This window comes from Cupressus sempervirens, chromosome 3 (assembly GCF_028749045.1).
Source record: "Cupressus sempervirens isolate cs-2001-9-10 chromosome 3, ASM2874904v1, whole genome shotgun sequence".
Classification (NCBI taxonomy): domain Eukaryota; kingdom Viridiplantae; phylum Streptophyta; class Pinopsida; order Cupressales; family Cupressaceae; genus Cupressus; species Cupressus sempervirens.
In genome coordinates, this window is record NC_143120.1 from 641,082,981 (window position 1) to 641,104,288 (window position 21,308).

Here is a 21,308-nt window from a genome sequence, read left to right on the forward strand (position 1 = left end):
AAGTACAAGTTTCTGCATACTTAGTTTGGTTGAATAGTTTCAATTGAAAATTTGAGGATCGTGAGTCTACTCATGATGATAATGGCTCCATGTATTAGGTCTTTAGAGGAGAGAGACTTACAAAAGATTAGATGTTGTTAAAGGATATAGGATGATTCGTTTGTGTGAATGGTTGATCGGGCAAGTTGTAGAAATTAGGGTGTCAATTGCAAGTAGTTTCATTAATTAGATAAGGGAATCAACTTTGAAAGTGGGATGATCAAAATTGGCTTGTCCATCCTTCTGATAGATGTCTATATCTCATAATAGAAAATTACCTCAAATGACAAGCGAAAAATTATTAAATATATGGAAAATCAGAAGAAAATTCACCTATAATATTTTTGAAGGACAAAAATATAATAAAAATATAATTTGGTGGAAAAATCCATGAGCTATGTGGCTCCACATTGTGGCTATTTCATTGTCCAGTAGTGGAAACTCTTCACGTTAAATATGAAGATCTTGAAATTGAAAAAGATAATTATCAAAGATCTATATTTGTGTTTTAGTGATAAAAAATATACAATCTAATTTTAAGAAATATAATAGTCTTAAATGTATACGATTAAATAAAATAAACTAGAGTACTAGTTGTAGTTGTATAATTCTAGTATTATTGATTATGTTAAACAAAATGTTCGATAAAACAAGTATGAAGTAACATAAATGGATCATCTTCTCGATACAATTATGACTTGATGTGAATGCATATGATCATTACCTCGATGATATTATGCATGAGATCTTTACTCAATCACCAAGAGATAATATAATCTACAAGTACATATTTCTACATACTTAGTTTGGTATGAATAAATTCAATTGAATGTAAGAATAATTGCTTGTGTGAATTAAAGACATGAATGATTAATTTAATTTAGCACAGTGACTATGCAAGTGTATATGTATGCATCTAAAGTAGTTCACACAGTGAACTGATTTACATACGTACATGCACATATACATACAATCATCATAATCAATTATCCTTCAATCTGACCAAAGCTATTATATATGAACAAGAGATGCATGTTTAGAAAGAAAAGAAAAGAACATTTACGTAGGTACCTCTTCTCCCCTCAAAGAAAATCATAGAGCAAGGGCACAGAGATCACAAGGGAACATCAACAAAATCCTAGATCTCCACTGATCTCCACCAATGCTTAGAGCTCTCCACCCTCATTCGAAGCTTTCCATCGTCTTTCATGCGCAAGTCTCCACAATCAGTCAAAATTAAATGGGGATGATTAATGTTGTATTTTCTTTTCTTTTTTGTTTATAATCCACAATCCACAATCCACAAGATCTCTCTGCATATATGCAACCATGCATGCACACACACACACATGCACGCACACACACACGCGCTCGCACACACACACACACACACACACACACACACACACACACACACACACACACACACACACACACACACACACACACACACACACACACACACACACACACACACACACACACACACACACACACACACACACACACACACACACACACACACACACACATCTATACATATATACATACGTACATGAAAATAACAATGCAATTTCTAAGAGTTTACAATTGTTCAACAAATTTAATGTTTTACAAGAAAATGCATTTGAAGAATTGTTAGCTCGGAAACAAGAACATGGTGTTGAAATAGTACAAAAAGTGCTTGACGTGAGAGGTTCGCAAGTAAGGGTGTTGACCAATCTTGAAAACTTGAATGCTAAAATGAAAGCTATCAATGATCAAACACCTATGCCAAAGTCACAACACAATGTGAATTTGATTTTAGATAAGGTAGAGGTAGATATTTAGAAGTTTGATAATCAAAATTTAAGGCACGAGAGCAAAGGAGAAGGAGTGGCTTTAGAAAGAGACAACACGATGGAAACAACAAATAGACAACATAGAGGATATTATGGGAGCCACTGGATAGAATCTAGGAAAGTGTTGCGGTAGGTACTATGACATTGGAATCCCTTGCAAGTGTCTTTGAGAATTTACGATCAAACTATCAAATACTTGTAAGAGTGTTTCAAGTATTGACACAGTCTCCTTGCGATGATCCCAAGTACCAAATGCTTATAAGAGTGTTTCAAGGTTGGGAACCACTACAACATCCTTTGCATGGTTTAGAGGTAATGCCATTGTGGTAGAGGCTTCTACAAGGGAATGAGCCTCGTGATTATGACATTTACACAAAAGCAAAACTTTCTTCTTCAACTCCTTACACTCAACTCTTTGCTGAAGTTATTCTTCAATTCCTTGCATATGCAATTTTATCACCTTGGAAAATTGTATTTGATCTTGCTAGATGGGAACAACTGATTGTTCATTTTATTGTACCTAATCTGATGATAGCTCTAAAGGAATTTGTAATCAACCCAACTAATCAACAACTAGATCCATTTAACTGGTTATGGCTAGTTTCTTTCTAAAAATATCTGCTATGATATATTTTTGTAAAATTTCTTGCAAACTTTGCCCATTTTTCCTAGTCTACATTATTTTTGTGGAGGATCTTGAGGTAAGTCACTTAGCACAAGTTGAGTGAGTTTTATTTATTTTTATTTGGATTTTAGAATATGTATGTAGCTAGATCAATTTTTCTATTGTGTAGCTAAGATGTAATAAACACCTTAAAAAATATCTCTAAATATATATGTTCAAAAGGAGATATAAAGAGATACTTGTTTAGAAGGAAAAGAAACCAAAATTTACATGCCCTTGAAAATTACAGAGCCAGGGCATGGAAATAAAATCACAGAGCAAAGACACAACATGACTATGAAATCACATAGCAAGGGCACAACATGGCAACAAAATCGCAAAGCAAGGGCATGACACTAAAATCGCAAAGCAAGTGCACGACAACGAAGGACAAAGATCACTAGGGCATGACAACCAAATCACAGAGCAAGGGCACCACAATGAAATGAAGAGATATATCATAGGAACGAAATGCACAAAGCACATATGCATCATCACGAGGCTCATACCCTTGCATAAGCCATAAACTAGTTAAATATACGTATATATCAACCCAACTAATCAACAACTAGACCCATTTAACTAGTTATGGCTTGTTTCTTTCTAAAAATATCTACTATGATATGTTTTTGTAAAATTTCTTTTGGACCCATTTTTTGTGGTTTGCATTATTTTTGTGCAAGATCTTGAGGTAAGTCACTTAGCAAGGGTTGAGTGAGTTTTATTATTTTATTATTTGGATTTTGGAATATGTATGCAGCTGGATCAAATATGTAATAAGCACCTTGAAAAAGATCTCTTTGAATATATAAAGAGATACATGTTTAGAAGGAAATATAAAGACATACATGTTTACAAGGAAAAGGAAAAAAATATTTACATACATACCTCTTCTTGCCCTTGAAGAAAATCGCAGAGCTAGGGCATGTAGATCATAAGGGCACAACATGAAAATGAAATCGTAGAGCAAGGGCATGACACGACGGTGAAATCATAGAGCAAGGGCACGACACAACAATGAAATTGCAAAGCAAGGGCATGATATGATAATGAAATCATAGAGCAAGGGCATAGAAACAAAATACAGAGATCACGAGGGCACAACAATCAAATGCACTAGTCGCAAGGGCCATGACAATGTTCACAACTCTCCACCCTCATTTGGAGCTCTCCACCTCTTTCACGCACAACTCTCCAAAATCAAAACAAATAGAAAATGATTCTCATTTTTTTTTTTGGTTTTTTTTTGCTCGCAAGGGAATTGTGATTACGATGCCAACATTAGTATTGCGACAACGTCAGAGACAATTGCAAAAAAAAAGCATGAAAATGACCACAAATTATACTGTCATCACAATTTGAACCCAAATATTATAGTGTAACAAAGCTAATCTATGGAAAGATATGTTATATGCCTGTATTAAAAGATTGGATAGTTAGAAAGGAAAATGGTTAACATATGTTGGTAGATTATTACTGCTACAATCAATTATCTCGACAATCCTAGTCTTTGTAATGAGTTGCTTAAAGACCCACCTTAAAGAGTCAAGGTATATTGAATAAAGGATTATGAAATTTGTTTGGAATAGGGCTCAGGAGGAGGAGGAGATTCCATTTATAGCTTGGGATAGGATTTGTAACCCAAAGAAGCAAGGGGGGCATGCCTCAAAAAAGGGCATGTGGTAAACAAAGCACTTGGAGATAAATTGGTGTGAGAGATGTATACAAACCCTTCTCAATTGTGGGTGTAGATTTTACAAGCTAAGTATCTTGATTCTAGGTAGGCATCAAGAATTTTGATGGTTAGAAATCCACCAAAAGGCTCTATTGTCTAAAATTTCATTCTGGATTACAGACAGATTATTATAGATCACTTATCCTGGCAGACAAGGGATGGTAAAATGGCCTCCTTTTGGAATGACTCCTGGAATGGAGCACTGGTTCTCACAAAGTTAGATGAGGTTTTGTAGGCTCTTACTGAGGCCAGAAAGACTGGACTCCCTTGGAACTAACAATAGATCATAATAGAGTGATGTAGAGGATCTTTAGTGATAGACGGGTGATTCATAGAGAGAAAGATGATAGGATCATTTGGTGTGCAACAAAAAGTGGGGCTTACTCAACAAAAATGGGATATCAAATGCTCAGTAGAGCATAATGCATAGAAGAATGGCCATCAAAATTAGGTTGCGATAAAGACTATTTGTAGAAGGCAGGGGCCTTCACTTGGTTAGAAATTCAAAGAAGAATTTTAACTTGTGAAAGAAGAAAGAAATATGGGTTAATTAGACCAACTCGATGTATCCTATACATATCCTTTATTGGTCTAATGTGAATTTGCAGAGGAGTGCTGGCAAAAATTAAGACATCTAAATTGGTCTAGCCCATTGCCAAATAAGTTATGGCCTCTGTTCCAAGGATGGCCAAAAGACTTTAAAAAACTACCTTTTCAAAGGTTTGGATTATAAGCCCATCAATAGTTATATGGGAGGTGTGGAAGGAGAGAAACAAGCAGATTTTTCAAGATAAAATAGAATCGATGGAGAGAGTTTGGAATCAAATTCATAGATCAATAGGTAAAACTCTGTAAGTTATCACTTATAGGGGACAAGTGAATAGGATTTTTTCTTCTTGGGATTGCTTGATTCAGAGATATTAGCCAGTGATCAGAATCAATTGGTGCACAAATTGAATTAGGAGAGTGGAAAAAAATTTAAGAAGGGAGAGTGCCTTATGGAAACCATCGAAAAAAGATTGGATGAAAATTAATTTTAATGGTGCTTTGAAAGGGAACCAAAGAGTGTTTGGTGTAGGGGCAATTACTCAAATGGCTAATGGAGAAATTGCAGCTATTTCAAAAATAAGACTGCTAGATGGAACCAACAATGTAGCAGAAGCAAATGCAACTCTTCTAGCTATGCAATTAGGAGCAAAGTTGAAGGTGAATAATATTCATTTGGAAGGGGACTTCAAAATAATAGTAAATAGGTTGAAAAAAAGACGATCGCATAATTGGTTTTTACAGAGCAAAATAGAAGAAATAATTGTATTGATGGACATATTTGCCAACTTCAAAATAAGTCACACTTATAGAGAGGTGAACCTGGAAGTTGATAAATTAACAAACTATGAAATATCACTACCTAATATTGGTGATATAATGATGGATATATTCAATGATCAACCCAATAAGGGATGATTGAATATTAATGACAGTCATAAGAAGGTGGGAGATGTGCCAACAAAATGCAATGATATGTTTCATTAAATGTGGAAGATGAAAAGTACATGAAGAGGTTTTTTGCGGTAGAATAACTTGAATAGGAATTCATGAAGAGTGATGGTTGAATCGTGCGAAGGATAGAGTGAAGAACAAGTCACTTCGAATGCTTTTATAAATTGGCTAGGTGTAGGGAGGAATACACAAAGAAATAGTAAAAGATGGAAGCCACTTTCTCTGTAGACTCAAAGAGACAAATGAAGGCATTTAAAGGACCACCCAGATGAGAAAGGGTGAAAGGGTTGTTAAAAATAAAGATTGATGAGATGATTTTATGAGTGTTAGGGGTGATTAGAGATCAATTCTAGGAAAGAGTCATTAAGAGGAGGACAAATTTAGATGTGATTTCAATATTCATCTCATAGGGTGGAATTTGTGACATGTGCCTTGTTTGTAGACGATATACTAGATGGGTTGGGATCAATCATGAAGTGGTCAATCTCTAGAATAGGGCAAGACATAAGCAAGTGCTTTAAGGATGAAGATGATGCTCGCCATTATGGATATGTGCCCTTCCTGTGTTGGAAAACACAAGTGGATAAACCATTACCGTTTCATAAAGATGAGGAGGCGTGGTTGAGGGTTGCAAGAGAATTGGGGAGAGTGGAACAGACAAAAAATATAGCTAGCTTAGGACCTTGGAGAAATGTCCCTCATCATTGAAGAAGCAGTGTTGGGTCTTGGTTTGGCTCGGGCGGTGATTGAGTATGATGGCTAGGTGATAGATGAAAACAATTTTTTTGGGGCTTTGGAATGGAGGAGATGCGAGGTGGAAGATTTTGGTTTTTTGACACTATCTAGTGAAAGTGTGGAAAAAGGAAGAAGCCGCGAACAACAAAGTGACTAAGCTTGATTTTGTGAAAATATAAAAGCTCGTAAGGTTTTTCGATTATGCATCATTGTAAAATGTATAGACTTCACAACTTTAATAGTTAATAGTTAGCATAGATGATTGGCTTATAAGGAGGATAAGCAAGTATGGGGGAGAAAGGATTGTGGGGAGGTAGAGAGGTAGGGGTAGATGTTATTTGGATTTGCACTCGATGTAATGCTTTTTAAATTAATACAAAAAACCTATTATCGATAAAAAAATATAGATTCGTATGAAATAACACATATTTGTATTAATTGAAAACGTATATTTTATATTCTAATTCTGGCAATACAACTAATTTTTTTAATATATTTTTTCAATAATTAAAGTAATGAATATAAATTATCTATTTTATTAAATTAAAATACAAAAATTAGAACAAATAACAAATTGACTCATAAATCTCTAAAATAACATATAAAACATAAAATCATCTATTTTGTTATATTATTTTAACTTTTTTCTAAAAACTATGCATAAATTTTATCATGTTTTGAACTCATGCTTATAAATATAGGGTTAGATTTTTCAAATAACCACAAATTTGAGAAGGCTCACATGTTGAAAGGTATTTGACACTCGTATGAATGAAATTTAAATTGTATTTTTAATTGTCAATATTTTGGTAGTTGTCTATTTTGTATAGTGTTAAGTATTAATTGTCTATTCAATATATTGATTATTGCTAAAATTGAACAACTCCTACAAGCATTGATATTAAGGATTTGTGAGTTTGTGTTTCAAGGCCCTTTGAATAGATGCAAGATATTTTGTTAGATACAACTTGTCGCTTGGTAATATCTACACATGTTTTGGATTGTAATATTTTTTTGTTTTATTGTGTCGTATGATTTTAGGTTCAAATTAGTCCTCTAAAGAATTTTGCAATTGTTTCAAATTCAGTTTTAGTAAGTAATTATTACATGAATACTTTTTTTTGGGTTTACTAACCTTTACTTTCTTTCTTTTTCAAACATTTTGATCAAGATTTAATGGCTTGGTATGGAAAATGTTTCATTAGCATCTCTATGATTGCTATCAAAAGTATATTGTGATCTAGACACTTTGTTTATTTGAGCTCACTTCGATAATAATAAATTTTCCTGCAAATGAGAGCCTTTAAATAGTGTCACTCTAATTTTCCCTTCTTATTACATTTGCAGGTTTGCAATTATGTAGAGAGATTCTGGTAGTCGATCATCAAAATATTTTTCATACCTCCTTTGGGATGAAGGGGAGTTTTATGTTCAAGATTGGATATCAACATGTGGGAAGGGTTCATTCGACAGTTCTCAAAATATTAAACCATCAAGTAGACAATGACAAAACATGAAAGGATGCTTGAAGTTATGCTCTATATCAAATTTTTTAACCCAATAGTTTGTCACTTCCAATCATCAGACTTCCTATAAACAAAGTAAAGAGCATTGAAGCTTTAAAAAGAAAATCACACTTGCCTAGATACAACAATGACAAATGACAATGGAGACAAGAAGACTTTGTCTTAGAGACAACCTTCAATATGACAATGAAGGCGAATGGACTTGATGCTCCCTATAAATTTGAGAAGCAAGATTTTGCATGGTGGTTTTCCCTAGAATTTTTACTAGTTGAGCAGATTGAGATACCTTTCACTTTCTTATTTCTTAAGTTGTTGGGTCCATCTTCCATAACAAGAATTTTGTCCGAGTAACCTATCTATTGGGCAACTCTATTCTTCATGCCAAGACTACAAGAGCTAAGAAATCTCTTTGATTGAGGCAAATGATACACGTAATAGGAATACTTGAACAATTTGTTTAATTTTACATAGTTACACATATAAGTAGTTAAGTTAAAACATGTACAAAATTGTTTGTTAGTTATTCTCTTGCACTTCTTATGATGCAAGTGTTAGTAATACATTTAACATGTCCAATGTGTTGACATTTTCATATTTTTAACAAGACAATTGTAATTTTACTAATTTAATATATTCCAAAAATCTTTTCATATTTTTAAAATATAAATTTACTATTTTATTTATTTATTTATTGAGAATGCCAAGTTTGAACTAATGACCTCCCCAAAGGAAGCCATGTTTTTGGTATACGACGAAGGTTTGAAATAGATTTAGAAGTGAACGACGCGGGAAAACCTTTGGAGAGTGGAAATTCGTCTCAATCTCGTTACCGTCGCAATCTGTACGATGATTGTTCAAAATTCGTTTCAATCTCATTACCGCCGCAATCTGTACGACGATTGTTCAAAATTCGTTTCAATTTCGTTGCGGATCCGCGCTTCGCTCGCAGCAATCTCCCGGGTTTTGGAAGGTATGATATTTCCGTTACATCAGAAGAGTTCAGTTGTTAGCCTGTAAAACCTGTGCCTATATAAGCTTTCTCTTTATCTTCATACTCTGAAAGACTTGTTGATGCCGATGGTTCGATATTTAAAAAAAAAATCATCTTAATTTCTGGGTCTAATTTATCGGAAAACAACATAATCCGAATTTGGGCTTGTCTCAGTTTAAATGAGAACAAAAGGTAATTATCATACTTGGTTTACTGCAAATACGCCTTTCCATTTTTGTATTTATGTTAGCAGCTATGCTTTCATAAAGGATATACCTTTGCTTGTTATTAGTTGTCTGCTTGCAGGCTGGTTGGTGAGAATTTTACTGTTTCTTCAAGCAATTTTTTTTCCCGGTAGGATGGTCTGCACAGATAATTTTTCATGTAGGGGGCATCACATATTTAGAGATTTCACAGCGTACATGTATACCATAGTGTACACATTGAGAGCTCCCTGTTATCCTTTCGGTAAAATATATTTGGATGGGCAGCCAACCGCAAGATTTGGATTTGCTTTTGGCTTATGTACCTGCCCCATGTGTCAATTGAGCTATTTATATCCAAAGATGACATTATACTCCTATTTTAGTAATCCACATAAAACATTATCTTTGTCATTAAAATGGGAAATGTGGTAGAAGACAGAACTCCATTTACTTCATTTTTCCGGGAACGAGTTGAGGCATATTCGGGAACGGCAGAATTTTTCACATTCTATCTGGTACCCTGTCAGGAACCTTGTTAAAGTAGTTATGTATGCTGTTTCCATTGATCTGTTTCATGTGGGAAATGACCTGGGTTGCACAATGTTGCCAATGACCTGTTTAAGCTGGAGAATCATGCTAAGTCTGCTATCTTAGCTGGGGGATGAGGGAGGACCCAGGGATCATCGTAGAAATTTATGTTTTCCTAATTTTTGACCTATCATCTCACTGTTGTCACTAGAATGTACACCCTTGTTGAACCTGGTTCAACCAGGCAATGAAACATTGGATTAACTCACAAAGTGTGGGCTTTGATAGTAGAGGTCAACCTTCAGAGAGGGCCAGTTCCCTTCAGTACGTCACTGGAACTTTTGCTCTCTGGGAAAAGGGAATAGAAATAACTTTGAAAATAAAAACTACACCATGGGGCAATGCACCAAAATGAATTCATACCCATACTGCTTTTTCTTTAGACAAAATTGTTTTACACAACTTCAATGTGTTCACTCACCAATGCATCAGGGATTTGCAAGAAGGTTTGAGTTCAAAACAGTTTTTAGTCTTTAGAAGGAAACTTACAGTTTCACAGCTTACACCATAACAAAGTCATCACAACTTACAATCTGCAAAAGTATATTTTACTACCTAAAGGCACCAAAGAGACAAATATTAAAGGAATTTAATTTTTAAAATACAAATGACTTCACAGAAACACTCATCAATCAATATAATGCACACATTGAAGCAGCCACAAGGTTTGCAGCAGTGCACAATCTGAAAAATTGAGTCTCTTCGCATAATCAGATCAAAAGAACCTTATTCCAGGTTACAGTCTTGGCCAAAAGCCAGCAAGAACTCCCAAAAAAGCCTCCCTAGCTGTACTATATCTTCAACCTCAACAAATATGAGCGATAATAGGGCATGGTTAGGGTCATTAACAACTTCAATTGACCTGGTTGCGTTCCATCTTTGTTCCGGAAAGAAGCTTCTGTTGTTTTGATTTCTTGAAATCTCCTTGGGTGGTGTTAGATGAGGGAAGTGTTGACTTGGTCTCAACTTGCATACTTTTTTTGGAATCCCTTGGATGCCTGGCATATGCCTCCCAGGTGTCCCATATGTCATTATTTGTTGTTCAAATTGCTACAACTGCCTCATAATTGTCTTTCAAATCTTTCAACCTGCTTTGAGCCTCAGTTCCACGCTTTTAGAACATGTGAAAAACAACATTGAAATGATAATTACCTTCTAGGGACGTGGGATATTTTTAAGGATAAGAAAATGGCACATGCCACCATTAGTAAGAGTTTGTTATATTCATATTCCATTATCCATTCATCATTTAACTCATTGTCATTAGGTATACTGTGTCGTTGTGATTCATCTTTGGCTTTATCCTTATGTTTTCATTAAAAAAAACAATTGCCATTTCCTTGTACCTAACCTCTCTCATTTGTTTCTACTTTTCATGGTATCACCATGCGTCATGTTTATCAAGGTATTTATACTTTATAACTACAATATCTGATGAAATTCCATTTCATTATGCTTTGATGAATGTTCATAACCTATTCCAAAATTTCCCTTCTTGGCTTCTCTGCCATTTTACTCCATGATAATCTGCCCTTTTAGACTTGTCACCAATTATTGCTAAACTGTGACTATTTCATGCATGGACTGCCTTTACACCCTTTTCATGACATTCGACTCTCCTCTTTTTTCTTTCTGTCCTATTTCTCACTGCACTTACATCATATGTGGAGTCTTGTCAAAGCCTTTAAAGCTTGAAACTACCCCCGTATGTTGTCATTTCCTTAGAATTCTCTGACTGCCTCTTTCACAAGATGGTTATCCCAGTATGACTGTTCCATGCTCATTATCACTCTTCTTCTATCTCTGTAGGTTTTCATTACTGTTGTCTCAAATATATACTTCTGTAATTGTAAATCAATGTCATAGCATTCTTAATTCATACCTTGCTGCCCATTTCATAGTTTGAAACTTTGAAATGGTGCTCATGCATTTTGTTGCCCACTGTGCATATAACCATACTTCTGTCCTGCATGTCTTCACAATCTTCAACAAATATCTTTGTGGCCTCTTGTCATCATCATCCGTCAAAAGGAATGCTTATGCTTTCCTTGTTGTCTTCATTATATCTTTATTACATGCCACAGCAAACACCTTGTGATGTTTCATTAGACTGTTCGTTCTCCATATTAATACCTTGCACACCATTCCTCAGTTGGAACTGTCCCATTCTCCATGCTGTTATTATCTACTTCCACCCTTTATCATTCATTCTATGTCTGTAATGCCCCCTACAAGGTTCAGGCCTGTTATAACCAGAATTATCCCAAGCTGAGTTGACAAAGATATAATGATTCGGATCTATGTTATTCCATGATTCAAGGTGAGGAAAAATTGTTCATTTGTCAAACATATTAAGTAATTTGGCTTCTTTTACTAATTTTAATTCTTAAATGTCAATGCTGATCTTACTACTACTTAAGTTTGATAGGGAAGAAGATATGGATGTAACTAAAGTGCTTAGAGATGAGGCACAACAGGCTCCCTCAAAGTTTACCGGTCCAAGCCCTTATCCTATCCTAGGACTATACCCTCAAGGTTTAAGGGATGTTGATTCCTACCCTATCTTGGGAATCAATGTATTGGCTGGGTTTAGACTGCCCCTCCTTGGAAACACTTCAGTCCCTTCCTCTTCAGGTATTGAGTAGTAGCAGGATTCAATCACGGACATACATATTTATATATTTCAACCATTAATCTTTTCTTGATATACCTTATATTCCTTATTTATTTGTAACTATACTTCCTAAATATTAGAATACTGAACATACCAGGCTACTGTAACAGTTGATAGTTTTAATGCACCAATCCTTGCTGACACCATGTCTCAGACTATCAGTCCGAACTGAATATATCCTTAAATCTTTATTATTTAATAATCTTCAGTCCTTTGATGATAGCTAGATGTAGTTTATAATCTGTTTACCCAATTCTTCCAATGCCCGAATTGATGATGGAGTGTCTTCTTATAACCTATGCTTGGGACGAGGAGTCATGTGTAAAAGACATGACCCAAGTGTCTTCTTAAATTGTATAATTTCATTATCAATACTAGTTGCTGCATAATCAGAGCATTATTATAATGCTTCCTGATAACTTAATTGTCATGTGACATCGACCATTGTGTACTAATTGAAATTGTTTTCTAATGTGCCTCTTCATGATATAATGGATGTGGATTATAATTGCTGTCCTACCAAGACATTGCTTTAACATTAATTTTATTTATTAATTATGGTTGATACTCTTGTTGATTCATGTGACAAGTATTTTGAATCGCAGGCTTCCAGGTCAGTGAGTATCTTTATTGAGTATCGATATTTATGTTCTTGTTTATAAACGACTATTTTCTTCATTAGTGACAGTCTGCTGTAATATTGGTTATGACATACAAGTGGGACCTTTTGGACAATACATAAACTACTATATTATTCTTTCCTTTTACATATTCTATATCAAAGTTAAAAGCCTGCAATTTGCTCACCCAGCTTTGTTGGCGATCATCAAGATCCCTTTGTTTTAAAAAGAACTGCAAACTATTGTGATCTGTCTTAACAAGTATTGCCTAAATTTTGCCAAGGCATGCATAATTGCCAACATTTCTTTAGCATAGATAGAGTAAGACCTTTCGTTAGCATTGTGTTTTCTACTTTCAAAAGCAATTGGGTCCCTGTTCTGCATGAGGTCTGCACCAATGCCTTCTCCAGATGCATCACATTGCAGTTCAAATGGAAGAGAGAAGTTAGGGATGGCCAGAATAGGACATGAACAGATGGCCTTTTTGATGTTCTCAAAGGCTCGTTGAGCTTGTTTATTCCATCCAATAACTCTCTTTTTGGTTAAGTTTGTAAGGGGGCTGTCATTTTTTAGAGTCCCTTCACACACCTTTTGTAATAATTGCATGGTCGCACAAATCCTCTAGACTGAGTTAAAGGTTTTGGGTTTAGGCCATTCCTTAATAGCCTTAGTTTTCTTTTCATCAACGTTCATAGCTCGTTCACTGATCTTGTGGCTTAAGTATAGAATTTCCTATAATTCCAAATTCACACTTTAAATCTTCGCCATAAAGTGATCCTTGCTCAAGAATTTCAATTACTTCGTCAATATGCTTGAGATGATCATGTTTTACCATATATGAGGATGTTATTGTTGGCTATTTTTGCCTCCATTCAGCCCATCACAGATATCCGATTAGAGTAATCTTTCAATGGGTTGGATTCTTGTTTTGGGTTAACCCACTAAGGTTGGCGGCTAATATTTTGTGTTAGCTCAGTTTCTTCGTTGATCGAGTGAACTCGGTTTATTCTTGGTAGAGGATCCCATCTTTGGCACTTGTTTTTAACACAACATCCATTGCGTAGATCGACAACGGAGATTCAACGGAGGATTATAAATTGTTGTCCGTTCTGTCAAATGGCAAGGTAGGAGATGCTGCCGCATGTCACTATTTTGATGTTTCCTCACACTGCCTTGTTCCTTCAACGCTCTGAAACTTGAAATTGTGTCACGCTACCACGTGTCACCATTTCGGTGTTTCTTCACGCTACAGAGTCTCCATAAGGCTCCGAAGCCCGGAATTGTGTGACAATTGTTGTATCTGGCTCATCTTAGAGTCTCCTCACTGCATCTCAGCCGTTTGTTGGAAATAAAGATCATCTTGATCGACGACTATGTTTTAATCTCGTTAAGAGAGATTCTCTAGCATCTTGGCCGTCCATCTCGAGGGGAAGATCTGCATTGACAATGGCGACTTAATCTTTTGTTGGGAGATTTCCTGTGGCATCGAGACTGTCCCTTTCAAAGAGAGGACCTTCATCGATGACCACCATTCAATTTTGGGGAAATCAGATTCCCCCTCACAGTCAACCCTACATTTTGTTGGCAGACTGACTTCTTGCGGCCATGACACGTTAACAGGGCTTGTTCTTCAATGCCCAATGACTTCTTGGGCTTGGTTTCCACGACGCCAATGCCCTCCATGCCTCTTTAATGCATGTAATGATCAAATCTTTGGTGATTTGATCCCTTTTACGGCTAGATGCATTGTTTTTACCTTGCCTGTCATTTCCAGCATCAAGTTGCACTCCTTGATAAAATTTTCTTCTGATTCTCAGTTATTGCTCTCCTCTGCAACTCAACTCCACCTTGGTTGGGCTTTGAACTCCATAGTTAAATCAGAGTTATGCCTAAACTCTTTAAAAGGCAGTTGTAAATATTTCTTAGGGGTTCTTCTCTGTTTGTATTTTGCAGTAGCATTATGCAACTCTTGCCTTCCATTAATGAAATAGCTCTATTTCTTACTTTCTTCCACCATTAATGTTGTGCATGCCTTCTTGCATTTTGTTAGTGTTGCTTCTTTGTTTTTCAAGTTATATGTTGTATCTACTTTGCTTATTGTTAATGCTATCTTGTGAAGCTTCTTCCTTGTAGCATTTTATCTAGTTCCTGATCTGCATATGAGTTGTGAGGGGTAATTGGAGTTGGGGAGTTATGTATATTGGAGTGTTTCATTGATGTTTCATGCAGTTGTGGGCAAAGTCGTAACCATGTTCTATCTTGGTGCATCACCTTTCCCTTTCAAAATTTTAATTTCTGTTCTCCTTCTCCCTTTTTCTCTCAAGTAGTAGTTTAGGTGCACTTTGACAGTGAGGAAGTTGGCCTTCTCCGAAGATTCAGCCTCAGAGTGCAAGTCCCATATTTGGAGGCTGTTTCCATGTTACACAAGGTCGCTTGAGGGTCAACCTCAAGCAAGGGTGCAAACTTTTGTGTCAATAGTTATCAAAGAATATTAACAAAAAATTTGTGAGTTGCTTCCTGAAGCTGTGATTCATACAGGACTAAAATGTGGTGGGGTCATTTGTTATACTAATGGATAAGACTAGAAACTTGAATGTCCATAGTGGCATTTGAATGTTGTTTTTGGGATATCTTCCTCCCTCATTCTTGTTTGGTCATACTGTGACCTTAAGTCGATTGTTGAGAAATACTTGGCTCCATGGAGCTCATCAATGAGTTTGTCTGTGTTAGGGATAAGATATTGATTCTTGATAATCTTTTTATTCAAGGCTCTATACTCTATACACATTCTCATTGTCCCACCCTTCTTTTTAACCAGTACAACCGATGATACAAAAGGGTCGGAACTCTGTTGAATGTGGCCCAACTTCAGCAATTCATTTATAATTTTTCCTATCTCGTCTTTAAAGTTTTGCAGTTGCCTATATGGAGTGGTAATTACAAGTTGTGCTCCGTTTCCCAACTGTATGATGTGTTCAAATCCCCTTTTGCAGGGTAACCTTGGGGGTATGTCATCAAAGACTTTTTATGCCTTTTTAGGATAGGTCTTTTATCAATGTGAATGGTCTTCCTTGTGGGGCAGACTTTTCAAGGATCATGCACTATGCTGCCCGCTCCCCTTGACATTTCCTAAAACTTCTTTCCATCCTCTTGCAAGCAACTACCTTAGGGAATATTTTGGGTCCCTTTTAATGTCACTTCTTGCCCTTCATGCTGTAAATAGATTGTTAAGTTTGGTAGATCGAGCATAAAGCATCCTAAATAATATATCCAAGGAGTGCCTAATATCTTGTCAACATCGAATGGTACCACATAAAAGTCTTCCTTAATAGGGTGCTTCCCCAAACACACTTCTAATTGGGGAACTATCTTTGTGCATTTGACCATGGCTTCTATCACAATTGCTACTGTAAAGCCTTTGAAATCTTTAGTCTCCAATATTGTTTTTGTCACCAATTTCCTATCTTTGAAATCATGAGAAACTCCACTATCTACCAAGGTGATGACTTTTGGTCCCTTAAGGGTGCCTTTTATGTGGAAGGGATGGTGTTTGGCAGTTTGAGTGATAGTGGCCAAAGCTGCTTGTTCTTCGATATCATCATACTTAGCCTTCTTGCTAGGATTTTCTTTACCCTCTTCCTTAGAAGTGCTTCTAATTGGTGGGCTTGGCTTTTACATTTATGGCCAGGTTCCCATCTTTCCTTGCATCTATAGCATGATATCTTTATGTCTAACCCTATCTTACGATAGTTGTGCCCTTTTTCCCATGGCTCTTGACATTTGAAGCATACGTTATTCCTTTTAAGCTCATCTTTGTCTAGGTAATTGTAATGTCCCCTTTTGGGGTTGTTCACGATTGATACTTATTTTATCAATCGTAATGTATGTAAATTAAGAATATGTCCATATCAATAGTTCCAATTACCCAATCATATTAGTATTTGGCTTATGGATGCATAGTATAGATATTATCCAAGTTGCCTAGACACCAATTATGGACTCCTTCAAAGTTCAAAGGTCCAAGTCTGCATCTCAAAGGTTTAGGGATCGCTGGCCCCTACCCTCTAATGGAATATGATCAACTAGCTTGGATTTATACAAGCACTTCCTTGGTAACACCATGCTACTAAAGTTATCTTTAACACTTATGTCCAACCTTATTAGTTATCCAACTAATGATAGAAGTAGTGGGCATTAACTAAGTTGCCTATATACCACTATCAATGGATTCCCTTGAAGTTTACAGGTCCAACTCCATATCATGAAGGCCTATAGAACACTAATCCCTGCCTTGTCTTGGGACAAAGATCCATTGCTTGGAATTTATGCAAGCCCATCCTTGGCAACGCTTCAGTCTTCCCTTAGCCAAATAGTACTAGGATTGAAATGTGGATATATTTCTGATTTTGCTATTATAATTGATATTACAATCTCATCATTGTAAATGATATTAATAATGCAATAGTTGTACTTATCGATCTATGATCACTATTCATATATATATATGTGGTGTAGGAGCACCTTGGGGTAAGGCAAAACCCTAAGATAATTTTGGCTTGTAAATGGTCTAGCCAACCATTTAGGGAATAAGAACTAAGTGTAAAGTCCCAAGGTAGGTTTAGGAGGTGTGATTAAGAAAGGAGTTAGGGTTGAGTCATGTTGTTAGCAATTTAGGTCCTATTAAGCCTAAAAATGCTCAAATTGTGCTAAAGAGCACAATATGGAAAAATACCTTAAAATGGGGCAAGAAATGATTTGGAAAGGTCTTTAGGTGTTCGTAGAACATTTTAGGTGGTTTGAAGTCAAATTGGATCAGGTTGGAAGGCCAAGAAGCCATATTGCAAAAACTTGTCAAATTGCTCATTGACATTTTTGCAAAGTTGCAATGGCAATTTTTGCACTTTTTTAGGAAAAGACAAGATGGGTGTTTGTAACTCAACCTAAGGGTCCGAGTAGTTAGTTGAAGGCTATATAAGCATGATCCAACTCATTTGAAGGGGTTTGTTGAATCACATGTACGAACAGTTAATGAAACAATAAAAAGATTTGTTGACAGAAAAATGGGTTTTGCAAGGATTTCTTGTTTTGCTTGATTGGTGTGCCTATTGTTCTTGATGGAATAGTTGCTTGAGTTCATTTATTGATTCTATGCAAGTTTGTTTTGATCAGTAGTTGCCATTTTATTGGGTTTACAAAATTATTTGGTTTTTACACTCTTGCTGCCCAATTTTGAGCAATCAGCACAAACATGGCTAAAGCTTGACTTCCTATAGTTGAAAGTCCATGGCCTTTAGGAATCAAGTAATGGCCACTGTCTATTATGTAAATATCAGTTTTGGAGGTTGGGAAAGGTTGTTTTCTAGTTTTGCAAGCAAGCCCTAGGCAAGCTAGTAGAAGCTTGGCAAGGTGCAGTGATGCTTGCAAGTGGGTTCTAGCATGAACAATGGATTGGCACATGCCAATCTTGAATGGGCAATGGAGGAGGAAAGTGTTAGGTGTCCACAAACCAAAGGAGAAGGCTTGGTGCAAGGTTTAAACCATTTGGTAAGTTGAGTTGTCATCATTGCCCTTGAAACCCTCAAAATAGGGGTTTTCTGGAATTGTACTATATAGACACCATGGAGACTTAAGACCTAGAAAATCTTCAAGCCCAGGTCAATAGGAAACAAAGTCTAAAAGGCTCCAATGGGCCTTGTTAAGGGATTTCGTGAGTTATTGTAGGTTCCTTGTTTCTAGGATGGCTAATAAGGGCTACAAGGACAAACAAAGCAATATTGGATTGTGAGTGTGTGAAACTCAGCAAGATGATGCAGATTGGTATGAAATGTGTCAAGAACCTCAAGAGGAAGGTCCAAACTTGATTTTGACCTATTGGTGGCATTTGGTGGAGTTTTGGTTTGTTAAGCCAAAAGGTGCACAGTTAGGGTGTTTGGAGTCAGAGGAGTGAAACTTGAATTGATTGGAGAGTTTCTTGGTGAAAGGGGACTAGGAGAGTGTCCTCTAGGTTAAGGTTAGAGAAGGGACCCTAAGAAGGCTAAGAAGTAGCCTTGGTAGAGCAAAAAAGGCTCTAAGTGAAGAAGCTCCCCATCAATATGTATATCATATAGATATAATATATCTGAGAATCATATAAGATTCTTTATTTCTTCCTCCTTTTGAAGAAAGCCCATTGTATTCATGTTGTCCTTTATAATTATAATCCATTCGAAAAGTTACAACCCTTCATAATTACAATCCATTTGAAAATTCACAACCCTTCATAATTATGACCTAAGTCACATGATATGCTGAATTTCATCCATGAAGTTTGAATTTCAGTGATTTTTACCCTTTACGAACTTCATCCAAATTTTATGATATCTAATATAACGCTGTTTTTGATTAGGAAAATAGGTTGTAAAGGGGCCTTGAAACCTTGTACAAAAGATACTAAAGATATAACACTAAGTCTAGATATACATTATATAAAAAAGAAATAGAGCCAACACCCGAACAAAGCCAGCTACAGAAGGACAACAAAACTAACAAAACACAAAAACAAAAATACACCAAAGGAAAAGGAAGAGGGACAAGAAATGGGACTTAACCCATTTTCTTGATCAGCTTAGCTGCCTGCTCCTCCAATTGGTCCATCTTCTCAACTGCTTCTTTAATCTGGCTAATATCTAAAGAGGCCCGAATATGCATTTTCCTAGTGTTGGCCTTGGTCCTCCTCCTCGTCCCTTCCTTGTTATCAACATCAACTCCTTGGTCTTCAACAACAGTGTCAATGGCTTTTTCCCTCAGACTATCTTCCAATTTACTAATGAGGATTTTGACATGCTCATTGGAGGTTTTGAGGATTTTATAGCTTTGATCCACTATATTCTTGAGGGTGCTCTCAATACCATTCACTTTATTGTCCAGCTCTAGCACTCGGGCCTCCAACCTGTAGAAAGTAGCCATGTCAATTAGAGAACTTGTGGGAGGTTTCTCCCTCTCATCAACATCCTGAATCTTTTCACCATCAATTCTCCATTCCATGGTCCCCATCCTATACTTCAAGTCAATGACCTAATGAAACAACCACTTGATGGACTTGAAGTTATCCAAAAGACTGTTCCTAACATTGTTCAGTAAATCGATATCTCCTCGTTGTTGTCACTGAGAATGATCAAAGAAGGATCAATGAGTGTTTGGATCTCCACTTTACCTGGTTTAGCCTCTCCAACCTTCAAGTTTATCTTCTCCCTCGCAATCTCCAACCTTACCGTATCCATACTTATAGTTTTCCATGCCATTTTCCTATCTCTTGAAGTTGCAGGGTTCTCATCAGCCGACTTGGTATTTGTAGTCTGTGTGGGCATCAAAACAATGTCCTACTCCTTTGGAGTGGAATCATCCCCACACCGATCTTTAATGAAATCTAGTGAGGAAATTGAACTTCACCCATCTTTCATCTCACCTTTACTCATGGTCGACTTGGCACTCTTGCTAGTACTATCTTCTTGAACATCTGTGTCCATTTCATCCCTATCTTCCTTAGACTCATTTGACGAAATGACAATCTTAGCTTGTTTCTTGGGCACAAGGGTCCAAGCCATCTACATAGCCTTCCTCTTCTTATGCACCCCCTTACCTTGCTTTTTCTTGCTATAACCAACATCCTCATTAGTTTCCATAGACTCCTCTTCATACAAATCCTCATCCGACTCCATTTACTTTTTTTGCTTTTTCCCAGTTAATACATTCTTCTTCGAAGATTTCACAAGGGTTTTGTGGACAAAATCCTTACCCTTCCCCTTAGCTTTTGGAACTATCTCTTTCTCCGAGTGCAAGCCTTCATTGTCTTCAGGGTTAGAAAAGGCCCCGAGACTCCTCCGACTCACTCTCATCCACATCCTCCGTCTCTCTCACCTCAGGGAATTTGCTAATGGAATGGGCTTTGATGTACTCATAAGTGCCTACTATTCGGTTGGGAACCAAACTCAATTCAATGATCCGCCCTAGCACGACACTAGGTGGGCTGCTTGCTGATTGATCAATCCATCCTTGGATGTATCTTTCCAATTCAAAAAGAATAGGGCGATTGGTATGCACAATAATCTCTTACTCAGTCCCTACAATTCTATGGGCCTCATTACATTAAGCCCTCATGGAGAGGAGGGTTAGCCAGAGTTTTCTTCCCGAGGATAAGAGATAAAACGAAA

At 36.5% G+C, this 21,308-nt stretch overlaps 1 long non-coding RNA gene across 6 annotated transcripts in view; it reads left to right on the forward strand.

Annotated features, from left to right (window-relative positions):
- The first annotated feature begins 8,774 nt into the window (after positions 1–8,774).
- Positions 8,775–21,308, forward strand: part of LOC149568317 (uncharacterized) — a 111,805-nt gene continuing 99,271 nt past the window's right edge. For all 6 annotated transcript variants that reach the window (XR_016361672.1, XR_016361673.1, XR_016361675.1 and 3 more), the window contains exon 1: positions 8,775–9,010. This is a non-coding gene — a long non-coding RNA (uncharacterized LOC149568317). The remainder of the gene's footprint in view (positions 9,011–21,308) is intronic.